The sequence below is a fragment of the Halichoerus grypus genome, chromosome 9 (genome assembly GCF_964656455.1).
Source record: "Halichoerus grypus chromosome 9, mHalGry1.hap1.1, whole genome shotgun sequence".
NCBI lineage: Eukaryota > Metazoa > Chordata > Mammalia > Carnivora > Phocidae > Halichoerus > Halichoerus grypus.
Window position 1 is genome coordinate 114022449 of NC_135720.1, and position 12720 is coordinate 114035168.

The 12720-nt window shown below is 43.7% G+C and overlaps 1 non-coding gene across 1 annotated transcript; it reads left to right on the top strand.

Annotated features, from left to right (window-relative positions):
- Positions 1 to 10144: 10144 nt before the first annotated feature.
- On the top strand, positions 10145 to 10251 carry LOC118550629 (U6 spliceosomal RNA). Its single transcript, XR_004924673.1, has one exon. It is a non-coding gene; the product is annotated as a U6 spliceosomal RNA (small nuclear RNA).
- The last annotated feature ends 2469 nt before the right edge of the window (positions 10252 to 12720 follow it).

Here is a 12720-nt window from a genome sequence, read left to right on the forward strand (position 1 = left end):
AGTGACCTGGGAGACAACATGTTGAGCTCTCGTGAAAAATAAAGCATGATGAGGCTAAATTTTGGAAGACTACGAAAGCCAGGCCAGGGAGCTGGGCTTCATACATGTGAAGCATTCTTGAACAAGATAAAGATAGTCCTGTAATATCAACCATGTTTGAGGAGGAGGCAGCGGGAAAGGTTGGGAGAGAAGTGGTTTGGAAGCTCATGATACCCCGTGCATGAGATGATCCGGACTCAGGGTGAATGAACCTGGGGATGAAGAAAGGGATATAGAAGCAGGAATAAACAGTGTATCACAATCAGATAAACATGTCCATCCACTAAGGGAGACTGGCCTTCCTGGGATTCTGGTGGCATCACCAGTGGCCAAGTTTTGGTAAGCCAACAAACCTGATACACAGTGTACCCAGAGGGTCACTACCAGGATGAGACTCACACGAACCTAACTCATAAGAGACTGAGATGGACGTGCCTGGATGACAGTTGGCTCTTTTGTATGATGACAAATGTCAGACCAAGTTAACCTGGCTAGTGCACTGGCTATCGGTGTGAGTAGCCAAAAATAGGCAGGAAGTTGGCTGCTAACCAATAGTAACCTGATGACTTCATTCCACCACAGGACAGATGCCCTACCAGCTGGTCAGGGCGCCCTTTCCCCCTGAACTCTGATTCTGCAGGCCTCCTTTGTCCATCCGACGATGATCCCCCCTCCTTTATCAAAGGATTCTTTCTTTTGCCAGATTTAGTGTGCATAATGAGGCCATGAGCTTATAAATGCTGACACAAGTGATGTGCTATACTTAGGAAACTACCAGATGGCAATCTCTAATTGGGATCTGGGGTTCCCAGAACTCTCCACTCGCCCGTGTCCGATGATGATAGGCCATTGTGCAGGTGTCCCATCCCCATCACATTTACTACATATCAATTGCTCCCCCATCCAACTCAGAGGGTAAATGCAGGCTTTAGGATTGTCTTGCTGCAGCCCAGGCTTTCAATAGCCTGTAGGACTTGTGGCTACAGAGAGAGAGGTCTAAAGAGTCCCCAAAACTTGGAGTATGGGTGAGGAGAGGAAATCAGCTCAGAGGCCACCAGCGCAGCTGTGACGCTGCTGGAACCAGCACCAGGGACAGTTGGCCACAGCGCACATTGCGATGCCCGCACCCTTTGTTAGGCTGAATGGCAGCTCTGAGCATCCAAGCCAGACGAAGTTGGCACAATTCTTGCTCATCCTCCAGTCAGGCTGGCTCCCATCCCCTCTAGAGACCTGATCATTGTGCCCAAGACAGCCTGGCCTTGTAAGCCATGGCCTTGTTTGCTTTCTGGTTTCAGACACATTTGGGGTGTGAAAGGTCTATTTTCTCTCCTAGGTCTTGTGACAGCCAGCTAGCATCTCAGCATCTGAGGATGCAGCCATGTGGCTCCATGTTCTATGTCCTGAATACCAGCAACGTGCTAAACCCAGGACACACAGTCCTCACAGAAGCACCTGCTTGGGTGACAGATGGCGCAAAACAGGAGAGATTACAGCCTGGGGAGGTAAGCCACTAGAGGTCAGGTGAAAGGGGACAAGGGGGAGAGCTCAAGCAGGAGGACCATAGGAGCGTGGGAGAGTAAGGGAGCTGGAAGAGGGAGGAAGGACCGTCCTACGTCGAAAGGCTGCCTGCTAGAATAGAAGGTGTGAGCATCGCAGTTAGACCCCGGTTTGGGTCTCAGCTCAGCTGTTTGCCAGGCTCTGTGATCTTGGACAGGGTACTGTCCCCGTTCCCTCCTGTTCAGTGGGGCAGAAGTCCACTTGTGCTTGCTGTGAGCATTAAATGAGCGGAGGAATGTGTGTGACATCAAAATTGCTGTGTGATCATTCAGTGGTAGCTATGAGCAGACACCTGCTCGGGGATGGCCAGGGGCAGTGCTGAGTTCACTAAGTGACAACAGAGACAGATAATCACAGTGCAGAGTGACAAGTGCGATCAAAAGAAGGCTGACGGAGGGACTGCCTCCTTCCCAGAGGAGCCATCCTCATAAAGGATGCAGAGGAATGCAGGAGTTCTCAGCAAAGGGAACAGCATTGCCAGGCTAGGGCACAGCACTGTGCTCGTGTAACAGCAAGTGTGCTGGGGCTGGAACATGATACCGAGAGTGGGCAGGGAGGGGAGAGGGGCAGGAGGGGCCACAGAAGGTCAGCCGGGGTCAGGTGGCTTGGCAGGCTGTTTGAACTCTACTCCGGATGACTGGGAAGCCAACAGAGGTTTAAAACAGAGCAGTGACTGCCTCAGGTTGGACATTTGAGGAAGATGATACTACTAAGCGTGGTCCTTGTGTTCCAGGCCTTAGCACCAGGCAGTGTGTTGACGGCTTTACATTTAGTCTCTGCATCCCTGTTGCATAGGACCTGTGATCATTACCTTGTCTGGTAACGGGAATGGAGGCTTAGGGAAGCAGACTACTTTTGAAGGGAATTGGACAGACTAATTCGAAAAAATCATAGGGTCAAGTGCCAAGGATATCTAAAGATAATTTTGAAAAACTCCAAGGGAAAATACAGGACTACAAGGGAAGCCCTGTGTTCTATCAGCATCAAGTCTTAATACTGGGGGTGCCCGGCTGGCGCAGTCTGAAGAATGTGCAACACTTGACCTCGGAGTCATGAGTTCGAGCCCCACGTTGGGTGTAGAGATGACTTAAATAAATAAACAAACCTGAAAGAAAAAGAAATCAGGTGCCATAGGGCGCCTGGGTGGCTCAGTTGGTTAAGCGACTGCCTTCGGCTCAGGTCATGATCCTGGAGTCCCTGGATCGAGTCCCGCATCGGGCTCCCTGCTCAGCAGGGAGTCTGCTTCTCTCTCTGACCCTCCCCCCTCTCATGTACTCGCTCTCTCTCATTCTCTCTCTCTCAAATAAATAAATAAAATCTTTAAAAAAAGAAAAAAAAAAAAAAAAAAAAGAAATCAGGTGCCATAAAATAAAAGACTTCATAGAAAGATAGAGTCACTAAAACAATGTGATAGAGAAATAAAAGAGAAGATAGAACGGGGGACCAAGGAACAGACCCATGCACATGTGGGAAGATGTTAAAAGCCGTAGGAAATGTGCACCGGGGTGGGGAGAGGCTGGGTTCCTCAGTAAATGGTGTTGGAACAACCGACTAGTCAAATGGAAAAAAAATAAAATTAGCTCCTTACCTCACAACATACTTGAAAATAAGTTCACCAAAGTAAAATGAGTCCTAAAACTTTTAGAATAAAATACAGAAGTTAAGTAATGTATCTGAGGTCACACGGGTAATAAATGGAGAAACTGTATGTGGTTGAACCTGAGAGGTCTGGTGCCAGAACCTTGCCCTCTAACCCACTCAGTAGGACTCTGTCCTGGTCACTTTGGAGCCCCGCCCACATTGGGTATGGAGATGACTTCCAAAATAAAATCTTGGGGCGCCTGGGTGGCACGGTCAGTTAAGAGGCCGACTCTTGGTTTCGACTCGAGTCTTGATCTCAGGGTCACACACTCACAACCCCGAGATCAAGAGTCTCATGCTTTACTGACTGAGCCAGCCAGGCTCCCCTGAAGATATCTTTTTTAAAAAATAGTTATCCTGCTCTGGCCACCAAACACTATCCCCTTTTCATCACTGCATTACTCATTCATGCACCATTATTTACGCCCATCTTTCTGGTCCCCGTGTTCTTCCCCTGCAGCGTCCCTGTAGAATTCCATCCCTGACTTAATCCATTCATTCCTGTACCGCACTTTGCAAGAGCTGCGCCTGCCCAGAGAATACCAGATACCATGGGCTCATGCCTCCCCTCCACTGAGCCTCCAGTGCCACCCATCCTTGCCCAACGACTGCCACAGGCCACTTTTCTTGACGTCTCATCCGACCCCTCCCTTCTCCCATTGATGTCCCCAGCGATACTTCTGATTCTCCTCCCACCCAGAGCTTTCAGAGTAGAGTTCCAACTCCTTAGATTAGCACCCAATATCTTTTGTGATTTGGCCCCTGCCCATCTCTGCAGACTCTTTTCCTGCCACCGACCTTGCCCTTCTTTTCCCCTGATCTCGTCGAGCTTCTTACAGTTCTCCAAATGCATCACACACCATTGTACAACTCCACAGCTCACATGTGCTCTGCTCTCCTTTGGGAAAGATCTGGGAGATTCTCTCTCCTCGGCAGGGTTCTGGAACTCCTGTACATGCCCTCATTCCAAAGGCACCCTCTAAGGTGGGGAGACTATCTCTCTGTTCTTGGGGTCCAGCTGAGTGGCTCAGAGCAGGTACCTAGGAAATGTGGGTTGGAGGAAGCAAAGGGCCCAATGATGTTTTGGGAATGTACCCAACACAAGGAAATGTATCCCTAATGTCACCCTGTACTCTGGACAGCTTTACCAGCCACACACACGCCCCTTCAACTTTCCCCCAAACTGGGAAGGAAGCCAGTGCAGGCCTGCCCTCAGGGATCTGGGGAGAAGTTCGGAGCAGGGGGAGGAAGAGCACTATAGTAGTCTCTTCCCTTTGGGATAAGGGTGGTGTTCAACCAGCATAGCCCTTTCCCCACCTTTCTCTTCCAGTCTTGAGTTTGTGGGTTGGGGGGGGAAAGGGGAAGGTGGTTCTTCAGGGGGAGGAAACCCCCCATTCCTGCTATTCTCCTTCTCCCTCAGCCCAGGATCCTGTGAACTTTCCCGGACCTAGGGCAGGACCTAATGGAAGGCTAGTGCCTTCTGTGGGACCTGTGTCTGAGACCAACAAGGGAAGCCAAGCTGGGATTGAGACCCGAGAAGGGCAGGGCAGTGACCGGGATTTGCAGATTGAAGGGTGGAGTCAAGGGTAATTTGTTTGACTTGTGGGGAACTTGATCTGAGAAAGCTGAGTGGACCGATTAGAGCAGCTGATATTATTTGAGCAGCTTACAACATACTCTTCCATCAGTTCAAACAATTCCTTGAACGCCTTACTGCCTCTACAGGGCCCTCACCTTCACATAGACCTTGAGATGCAGTACTTTGGTCCCCACCTAGTTGTTGAGGGAGCTGAAGCCTGGAGGAGACAGAGGACAAGGGAAAAATAGGTTGGGTGGGGGGGTCAGGTTCAGAAGGTGAAGGAAAGCTGGAGGGAAGCAAATACCTTGCAAGTCAGGCATCTGGTGCTGTCAGGAGCTGGCCAGTAAAAAGTTCCCTCCAGCCACCCCTTCCTTCTGATGCATTTTAGGACCCACTTAGTCCCTCCTCCCTTATTCCTTCAGGATATGCAGCTCCAGCAGGGGCCACCCAATGGGCTTCCACCTGCTGGCCTTGGCCCCGCTGGGCTTTGGAAGGAGGGTGAGCCTCCTGTTCGTTACAGAGAAATTACGCATGTGAAGGGGACCTCTGCAGTTTGGGGGCCTGGGGTAGGAACCACCATGGAGGAACCTGGGCAGTCAAGGCAAGCTCAGGGCTGGACGGAGGCAGGGGGCCAGGTTGGGATGGGCCTTGCTCCGAGGCCCCATGCCTCAGCTCCTCAGACCGCCAGGGACAGGACAGTGGCAGGAGCAGGGACTATGGGGACCCGCTCTGCCTCAATCCCTCTGGCCTTTATCCCAGAATGGGGTGGGGGCTGAGGCTGACCCCGCTCTACTGGCCAAGGTCTTCTCCAAAGCTCTTCCTCCACTCCTCCCTCCTTCTGGAGCTGGCCCCCTGCTGCACTGCCGCCGAGAGGGAGCCTTGGGCTTCGGGAAGAGGTGGAAGACCAGCTGGAGTAAGGCTCGGAGGTGGGGAAGCACAGGGGCTGCCGGCAGGACACCAAGTAACTGAACAAAAGGAAGTGAGCCAGTGTGAGCAAAAGCCTGGAAGGAAGCACCCTCTGAAGTTGAGATTATGAGTAATTTTATTTCCTTCTTTGTTACATCCTATATCCTCCAACTCTTGAGAGTAATTTTTTTTTTTCCAATCAGAAAGGAAATAGGGGCGCCTGGGTGGCTCAGTTGGTTGAGGGTCAGACTCTAGGTTTCAGCTCAGGTCACGATCTTGGACCTGCATTGGGCTCTGCACTCAGCAGGGAGTCTGCTGGGGATTCTCTCTCTTCCTCTCTCTCTGTCCCTCCCCACGCTCACACGCTTGCTCTTTCTCTAAAATAAATAAATAGGGGCGCCTGGGTGGCTCAGTCGTTAAGTGTCTGCCTTCAGCTCAGGTCATGATCCCAGGGTCCTGGGATCGAGCCCCGCATCGGGCTCCCTGCTCAGCGGGAAGCGGGCTTCTCCCTCTCCCACTCCCCCTGCTTGTGTTCCCTCTCTCGCTGTGTCTCTGTCAAATAAATAAATAAAATCTTAAAATAAAAATAAAAATAAAATAAAATAATAACTAAATCTTAAAAAAAACACACAAAAGAAATCCACTGTCATTATTAAAAAAAAGAAAGAAGAAAGGAAATAGTCCCTTACACTTACAGAGCATTTTATTATTTACCTAATATCTAGTCCTTTTATGTTCTTTCTTTCAAGCAACAATAATCTTATTTGTGAGGCGGATATTATTAGTTAATTTTGGAGTTAGGGACTCTGAGATTCCATGGTGGTGAATGACTGTCTGGAAGGCACAAAATGAGCAGTGGGATCGGGGAACTTTGAGCCAGCCTGGTGAGGCTGAGCGTGAGCAACATGATGGTGACCAATAAGATTCTGGGGCGCCTGGGTGGCTCAGTTGTTAAGCGTCTGCCTTGGGCTCAGGTCATGATCCTGGGGTCCTGGGATCGAGCCCCGCATCGGGCTCCCTGCTCCGCGGGAAGCCTGCTTCTCCCTCTCACACTCCCCCTGCTTGTGTTCCCTCTGTCGCTGTGTCTCTCTCTGTCAAATAAAAAAATAAAATCTTAAAAAAAAAAAAAGATTCTGCTAGTCTTGGTTCCTCTTTCTTTCTGTGTCTCCCCCTTCCCAATCCCTGGGCGTCAGTCCATTGAGTCACATCATTAACTCCATTAACTCATTTATAAAATAAATATGCACTGATAACCCACAGGGCGTTCCATTATTTTTAAGGCATTCTTTATTCTTATTCATATATTTTTTAAAAAGTTTTGTAATTAACATACAATGAATTACATATATACAAGGTGTACACTTGGATAAGTCTTGACATACATGCTCATATGAAACAATCACAACCAAATCAAATCAATGGACCGATCTATCACCCCCAAAAGTTTCTTTGTGCCTCCTTATGATCCCTCTCTCCTGACGATCATGCCTCTATCCCCAAGCAAACACGGATCTGCTTTCTGTCATTACAGATTAGTCTGCATTTTCTAGTTTTATAGAAATATAATCACACATCATAAATTTTGTATGTGTTCCAAAGTATAGATTCAAGTTGATAATTTTTGCATAGAGATATCCAATTGTTCCAGCACCATTTGCTGAAAAGGCTGTCCTATTCTTAGTTTGCTTAGTATTTTTATCATGAAAGGATGTTGAGTTTTTGTCAGATGCTTTTCTGCATCTATTGAGATGATCATGTGGTTTTCCTTTGCCCTATAAATGTGCTGACATTGATTTTCCTAGGAATTCACCCTTGCATTCCCAAGATAAATCCCACTTGGTTACAGTGTATAATCATTTTTAATGGGCCATTGGATGTGATTTACTGGTATTTTGTTGAGATTTGTATCTATATTCATAAGGAATATTGGTCTAGAGTTTTCTTATGGAACTTTCTTTGGCTTTGGTATCAAGATAATGCTGGCCTCATAGAATGTGTTAGAAAGGGTTCCCCTCCTCTTCTGTTTTTTGGAAAAGTCTGAGAAATATTGCTGTTAATTCTACCTTCGATATTTGGTAGACATTTACCAGTAAAGCCATCTGATCCTGGACTTTTCTTTGTTAGGAGATGTTTTAATTTATTAAGATTTGTTTTGTGGCCTAACACATGGTCTGTCCTGGAGAATGTTTGGTGTATACTTGAGAACAGTGTATATTGTTTCATTGGGAGGAGTGTTCTGTATGTCTTTTAGGGCTAGTTGGTTTCTAGTGTTTTTTAAGTACTCTATTTCTGTATTGATCTTCTGTATAGGATATTCTGTCCATTATTGAAGATAGGGTACTAATGTCTCCAGCTCTTCTCGTAGATGTGTCTATTTCTCCCTTCATTTCTGTCATTGCGTCACACAGCTGCTTCATGAACTAACCCTTTTATCCATATATAATGTCCTCCCCTTTGTCTCTTGTAACAGTTTTTGATTCAACATCTGTTTTGTCTAGGAGCACCCGGCTGGCTCAGTCAGTAGAGCATGTGACTCTTGATCTCAGGGTCATGAGTTCAAGCCCCATGTTGGGTGTAGAGATTACTTAAATGAATCCTTAAAAATAAATAAATAAAATAAAATAGAATAAAATAACATCTATTTTGTCTAGTATTAGCAGAGCCACCCTGGCTGTCTTTTGGTTACTCTTCTCAGAGAATACATTTTTCCATCCTTTCACTTTCAGCTTGTGTCTTTGGGTCTAAACTGAGTCTCTTGGGATGCCTGGGTGGCTCAGTCGGTTGGGCGTCTGCCTTTAGCTCAGGTCATGATCCCGGGGTCCTGTGATCCAGTCCCACATTGGGGTCCCTGCTCAGCGGGGAACCTGCTTCTCCCTCTGCCTGCCACTCCCCCTGCTTGTGCGCTCCCTCTCTCTCTCTGTTTCTCTGACAAATAAATAAAATCTTAAATTAAATAAATAAAGTGAGTCTCATAAGCAATAGATACTTAGATTTTTTAAAAATATTTTTGACCATTTTAAAGTGTACAGTTCAGTGGCAATAAGTACATTATTGTGCAACCGTCACCACCATCCATCTCCAGAACTTTTTCGTCTCCCCAAACTGAAACTCCATACCCATTAAATAATAATTCTCCATTTCCCCTTACCCCACCAGCGCCCGGCAACCACCATTCTACTTTCTGTCTCTATGAATTTATTACAAGGATATGTAAAGTACTAGGTGCCTCATATAAGTGAAATCATAAGCATCTATCTGTCCTTTTTTTTCACATAGCATAATGTCCTCAAGGTTCAGGCATGTTGTAGATATGTCAAAGTTTCACTCTTTTTTAAGGACAAGTAATATTCCATTGTATTGTATGTACCATATTTTGTTTTTCCATTTATCTGTCAGTGAGTGCTTGGGTGCTTCCATCTTTTGCCTAATGTGAATAATGTTGCTATGAACACATATGTACAAATATCTGGCCGAATCCTTGCTTTCAATTCCTTTGCATATATACTTGCGTAGAATTGCTGGATCATATGGTAATTCTATTTTTAATTTTTTGAGGAACCGCCATACTGTTTTCTATAGTGACTATACCTTTTATATTCTCACCAACAGTACACAAGAGTTCCAATTTTTTCTACCTCCTCACCAACATTTGCTTATTTTATGTTTTGTTGTGTTCTAAGTAACAGCCATCCTAATGTGTCGGAAGTGGTATCTTGTGGTTTGATTTGCATCTCCCCAATTAGTGATGTTGAGCACCTTTTCATGTATATACTGGCCATTTGTTATGTTCTTTGGAGAAATGTCTATTCAATTCCAGTTAGATCATTTGTATTTATTTATTTTCAGTTAGATCATTTTTAAATCCATTCTGCCAATCTGTCTTTTGTGTGTAGTAAAATATAGATGAAATTTACCATTAAGTATACAATTCAGTGGTATTAAGTACATTCATAATATTGTACAATCATCACCAGGCTGTTTTTTTTGTTGGTGAGCTTAATCCATTTACATTTAAAGTCATTACTGGGGCACCTGGCTGGCTCAGTCGGTAGAGTATGTGACTCTTGATCTCCAGGTCTTGAGTTCAAGCCCCATGTTGGGCATAGAGATTACTTTAAAAAATAATAATAATAAAAAATAAAGTGATTACTGATTTAAAGGATTTACTTTTGCAAGTGTTCTTTTCTAGATGTCATATTTTTTGTTCCTCAATCCTTCCAATACTGCCTTTCATGTTTGATTTTTTTTTCTAGTGTACCATTTTGATTTCCTCTTCATTTCGTTTTCTGTATATTTTCTACTTGTTTTCTTAATGGTTACCATAAGGATTACAATTAACATCCTAAGATTAATAGCTAATTTTTCATGAGACCCCATGAAGGCCAGAAACAAATAGGATGATATGTTTAAAGTTCAGCTAGGGTGCTCACTTCAGCAGCACATATATGAAAATTGGAACAATACAGAGAAGATTAGCCTGGCCCCTGCATGAGGATGACATGCAAATTCATGAAGCATTCCATATTTTTCAAGCTACGCTTACAAAAAAATCAACTAAAATGGGGGCACCTGGGTGGCACAGTCGTTAAACATCTGCCTTTGGCTCAGGTCATGATCCTGGGGTCCTGGGATCAAGCCCTGTGTCAGGTCCCCGCTCTGCAGGAAGCCTGCTTCTCCCTCTCCCACTCCCCCTGCTTGTGTTCCCTTTCTCGCTGTCTCTCTCTCTGTCAAATAAATAAATAAAATCTTTTTAAAAAAAATTAAAATAAAGTACTGACAGAAAAGGGGGGGGAAAAAAAACTGTCAACCAAGAATTCTATATCCAGAAAAACTATCCTTCAAAATTAAAAAGTTCCTAGATATACAAAAACTAATGGGATTTGTTGCTAGTAGACCTGCCCTACAAGAAATGTTAGAGGGAGTCCATCAGAGTGAAACAAAAGGGCACTAGATGATAACTCAAAGCCACATAAAGAAATAAAGATCACTGGTAAAGTAACTACACAGAAAAACATTTAAAAAGTAGTATTATTTTATTTTTGGTATATAACTCCTCTTTTTTGTTTCTTATATGATTTAAAAGATGCATAAAACAATAATCATAAATCTATGTTCACATGTACACAATGTATAAAGATGAATTTGTAACAATAACAACATAAAGGGGGTATGGAATTGGATAGGAGGCATTAATGTATGCTATTAAAACTAACATGGTATCAATTCAACCTAGATTCTTATAAATATAAATATAAAAGTGCACTTAGGTAATTTTGTTTTTCCATGTGTTCTCCATTTCAACTAAGTTGTTGAATTTATTGGCATAAAGTTGTCTCTAATATCCCCTTATTATAAAAATCTGTTGTGATGTCACCTCTCTCATTCCTGATATTGGTGATTTGTATTTTTTTTTTTCCTGATCATTCAGGTTTATCTCTTTTGTTGATCTTAAGCAGCTTTTGGTTTTGTTGATTTTTCTTTATTTTTCTGTTTTCTATTTCAAAGATTTCTGCATTGATCTTTGTTATTTTCTTCTGCATACTTTGGTTTCAGGTGGAAGCTGAGGTCATTGACATGAACTTTTTTTTTTTTTAAAGGCAGTTAGTGCCATAAATTTCTCTAATAGAGGTGCCCCACAAATCCTATGTTGTGTTTTCATTTTCATCAGTTCAAAATACATCCTAATTATTATTTTTTAAATATTTTTTTTAATTTTATTTTTAAGTAATCTATACAAACAACATGGGGCTCGAACTTACAACCCTGAGATCAAGAGTCACATGCTCTACCTACTGAGCCAGCCAGGCATCCCCCTAATTATTTTTTGATCTAGAGGTGTGTTACTCATTTTCCAAACATTTGAGGATTTTCCAAGGATCTTTCTGTTACTGGTTTCTTTTTTCTTCCTCTTCTTTTGAGAGAGAGAGAGAGAGAGAGAGAGAGAGACTGATGGTGGGGAGGGGCAGAGGGAGAGAGAGAATCTTAAGCAGACTCCACACTCAGCGCAAGCCCAATGCAGGGTTTGATCTCATGACCTGAGCTGAAATCAAAAGTCGGACGCTTAACCGACTGAGCCACCCAGGCACTCCAGAATCTTACAATAATATATTTCCATTTCTTGTCTAGCCTTTACGCTATTGACATAATACATTTTACTTTTACATATGTTAACTTGAATCCTTTTAAACTTGAGACCTGTTTTATGGCCCAGAATATGGTCTATTTTGGTAAATGTTCTCAGTGCACAAACCCGCAATACATTATCATTTTTTTAACCACAATTATTTTGTTAAAAGATGTAACTAATAAGAAAAAAAAGTATAGACTTAGGTAGTTACCATTGCCAGAGCTCTTCATTCCTTTGGGATTGAAGGATAGGTCCATATTTTTACTTGGTACCATTTTCTTTTTGCCTGAAGAAATTCCTTTAACATTTTTTGTAGTGCAAGTGATGAATTCTTTGTTTTTATATATCTGAAGATGTCTTTATTTCACCTTTGTTTTTGAAAGATATTTTTTATGAAGTTTTCATTTGAATTCCAGTATAGTTAACATACAGTGTTATGTTAGTTTCAGGTGTACAATATAGTGATTCAACACTTCCATACATCACCCAGTGCGCATCATGACAAGTGCACTCCTTAATCCCCAGCACCTGTTTCACCCATCCCCCCGCCTATCTCCCCTCTGGTAACAACCTGTTTGTTCTCTATAGTTAAGAGTCTGTTTCTTGCTTTCTCTCTCTCGCTGAGTCTCTTTTTTCCTTTGCCCATTTTTTTTGTTTGTTTCTCAAATTCCACATGAGTGAACCATTGTATTTGTCTTTCTCTGACTTACTTTGCTTAGCATTATAGTCTCTAGCTCCATCCATGTTGTTGCAAATGGCAAGATTTCATCCTTTTTTATGGCTGAAAAATACTCCATTGTATATTTATACCACATCTTCTTTATCCATTCATCTATCAGTGGACCCTTGGGCTGCTTCCATAATTTGGCTA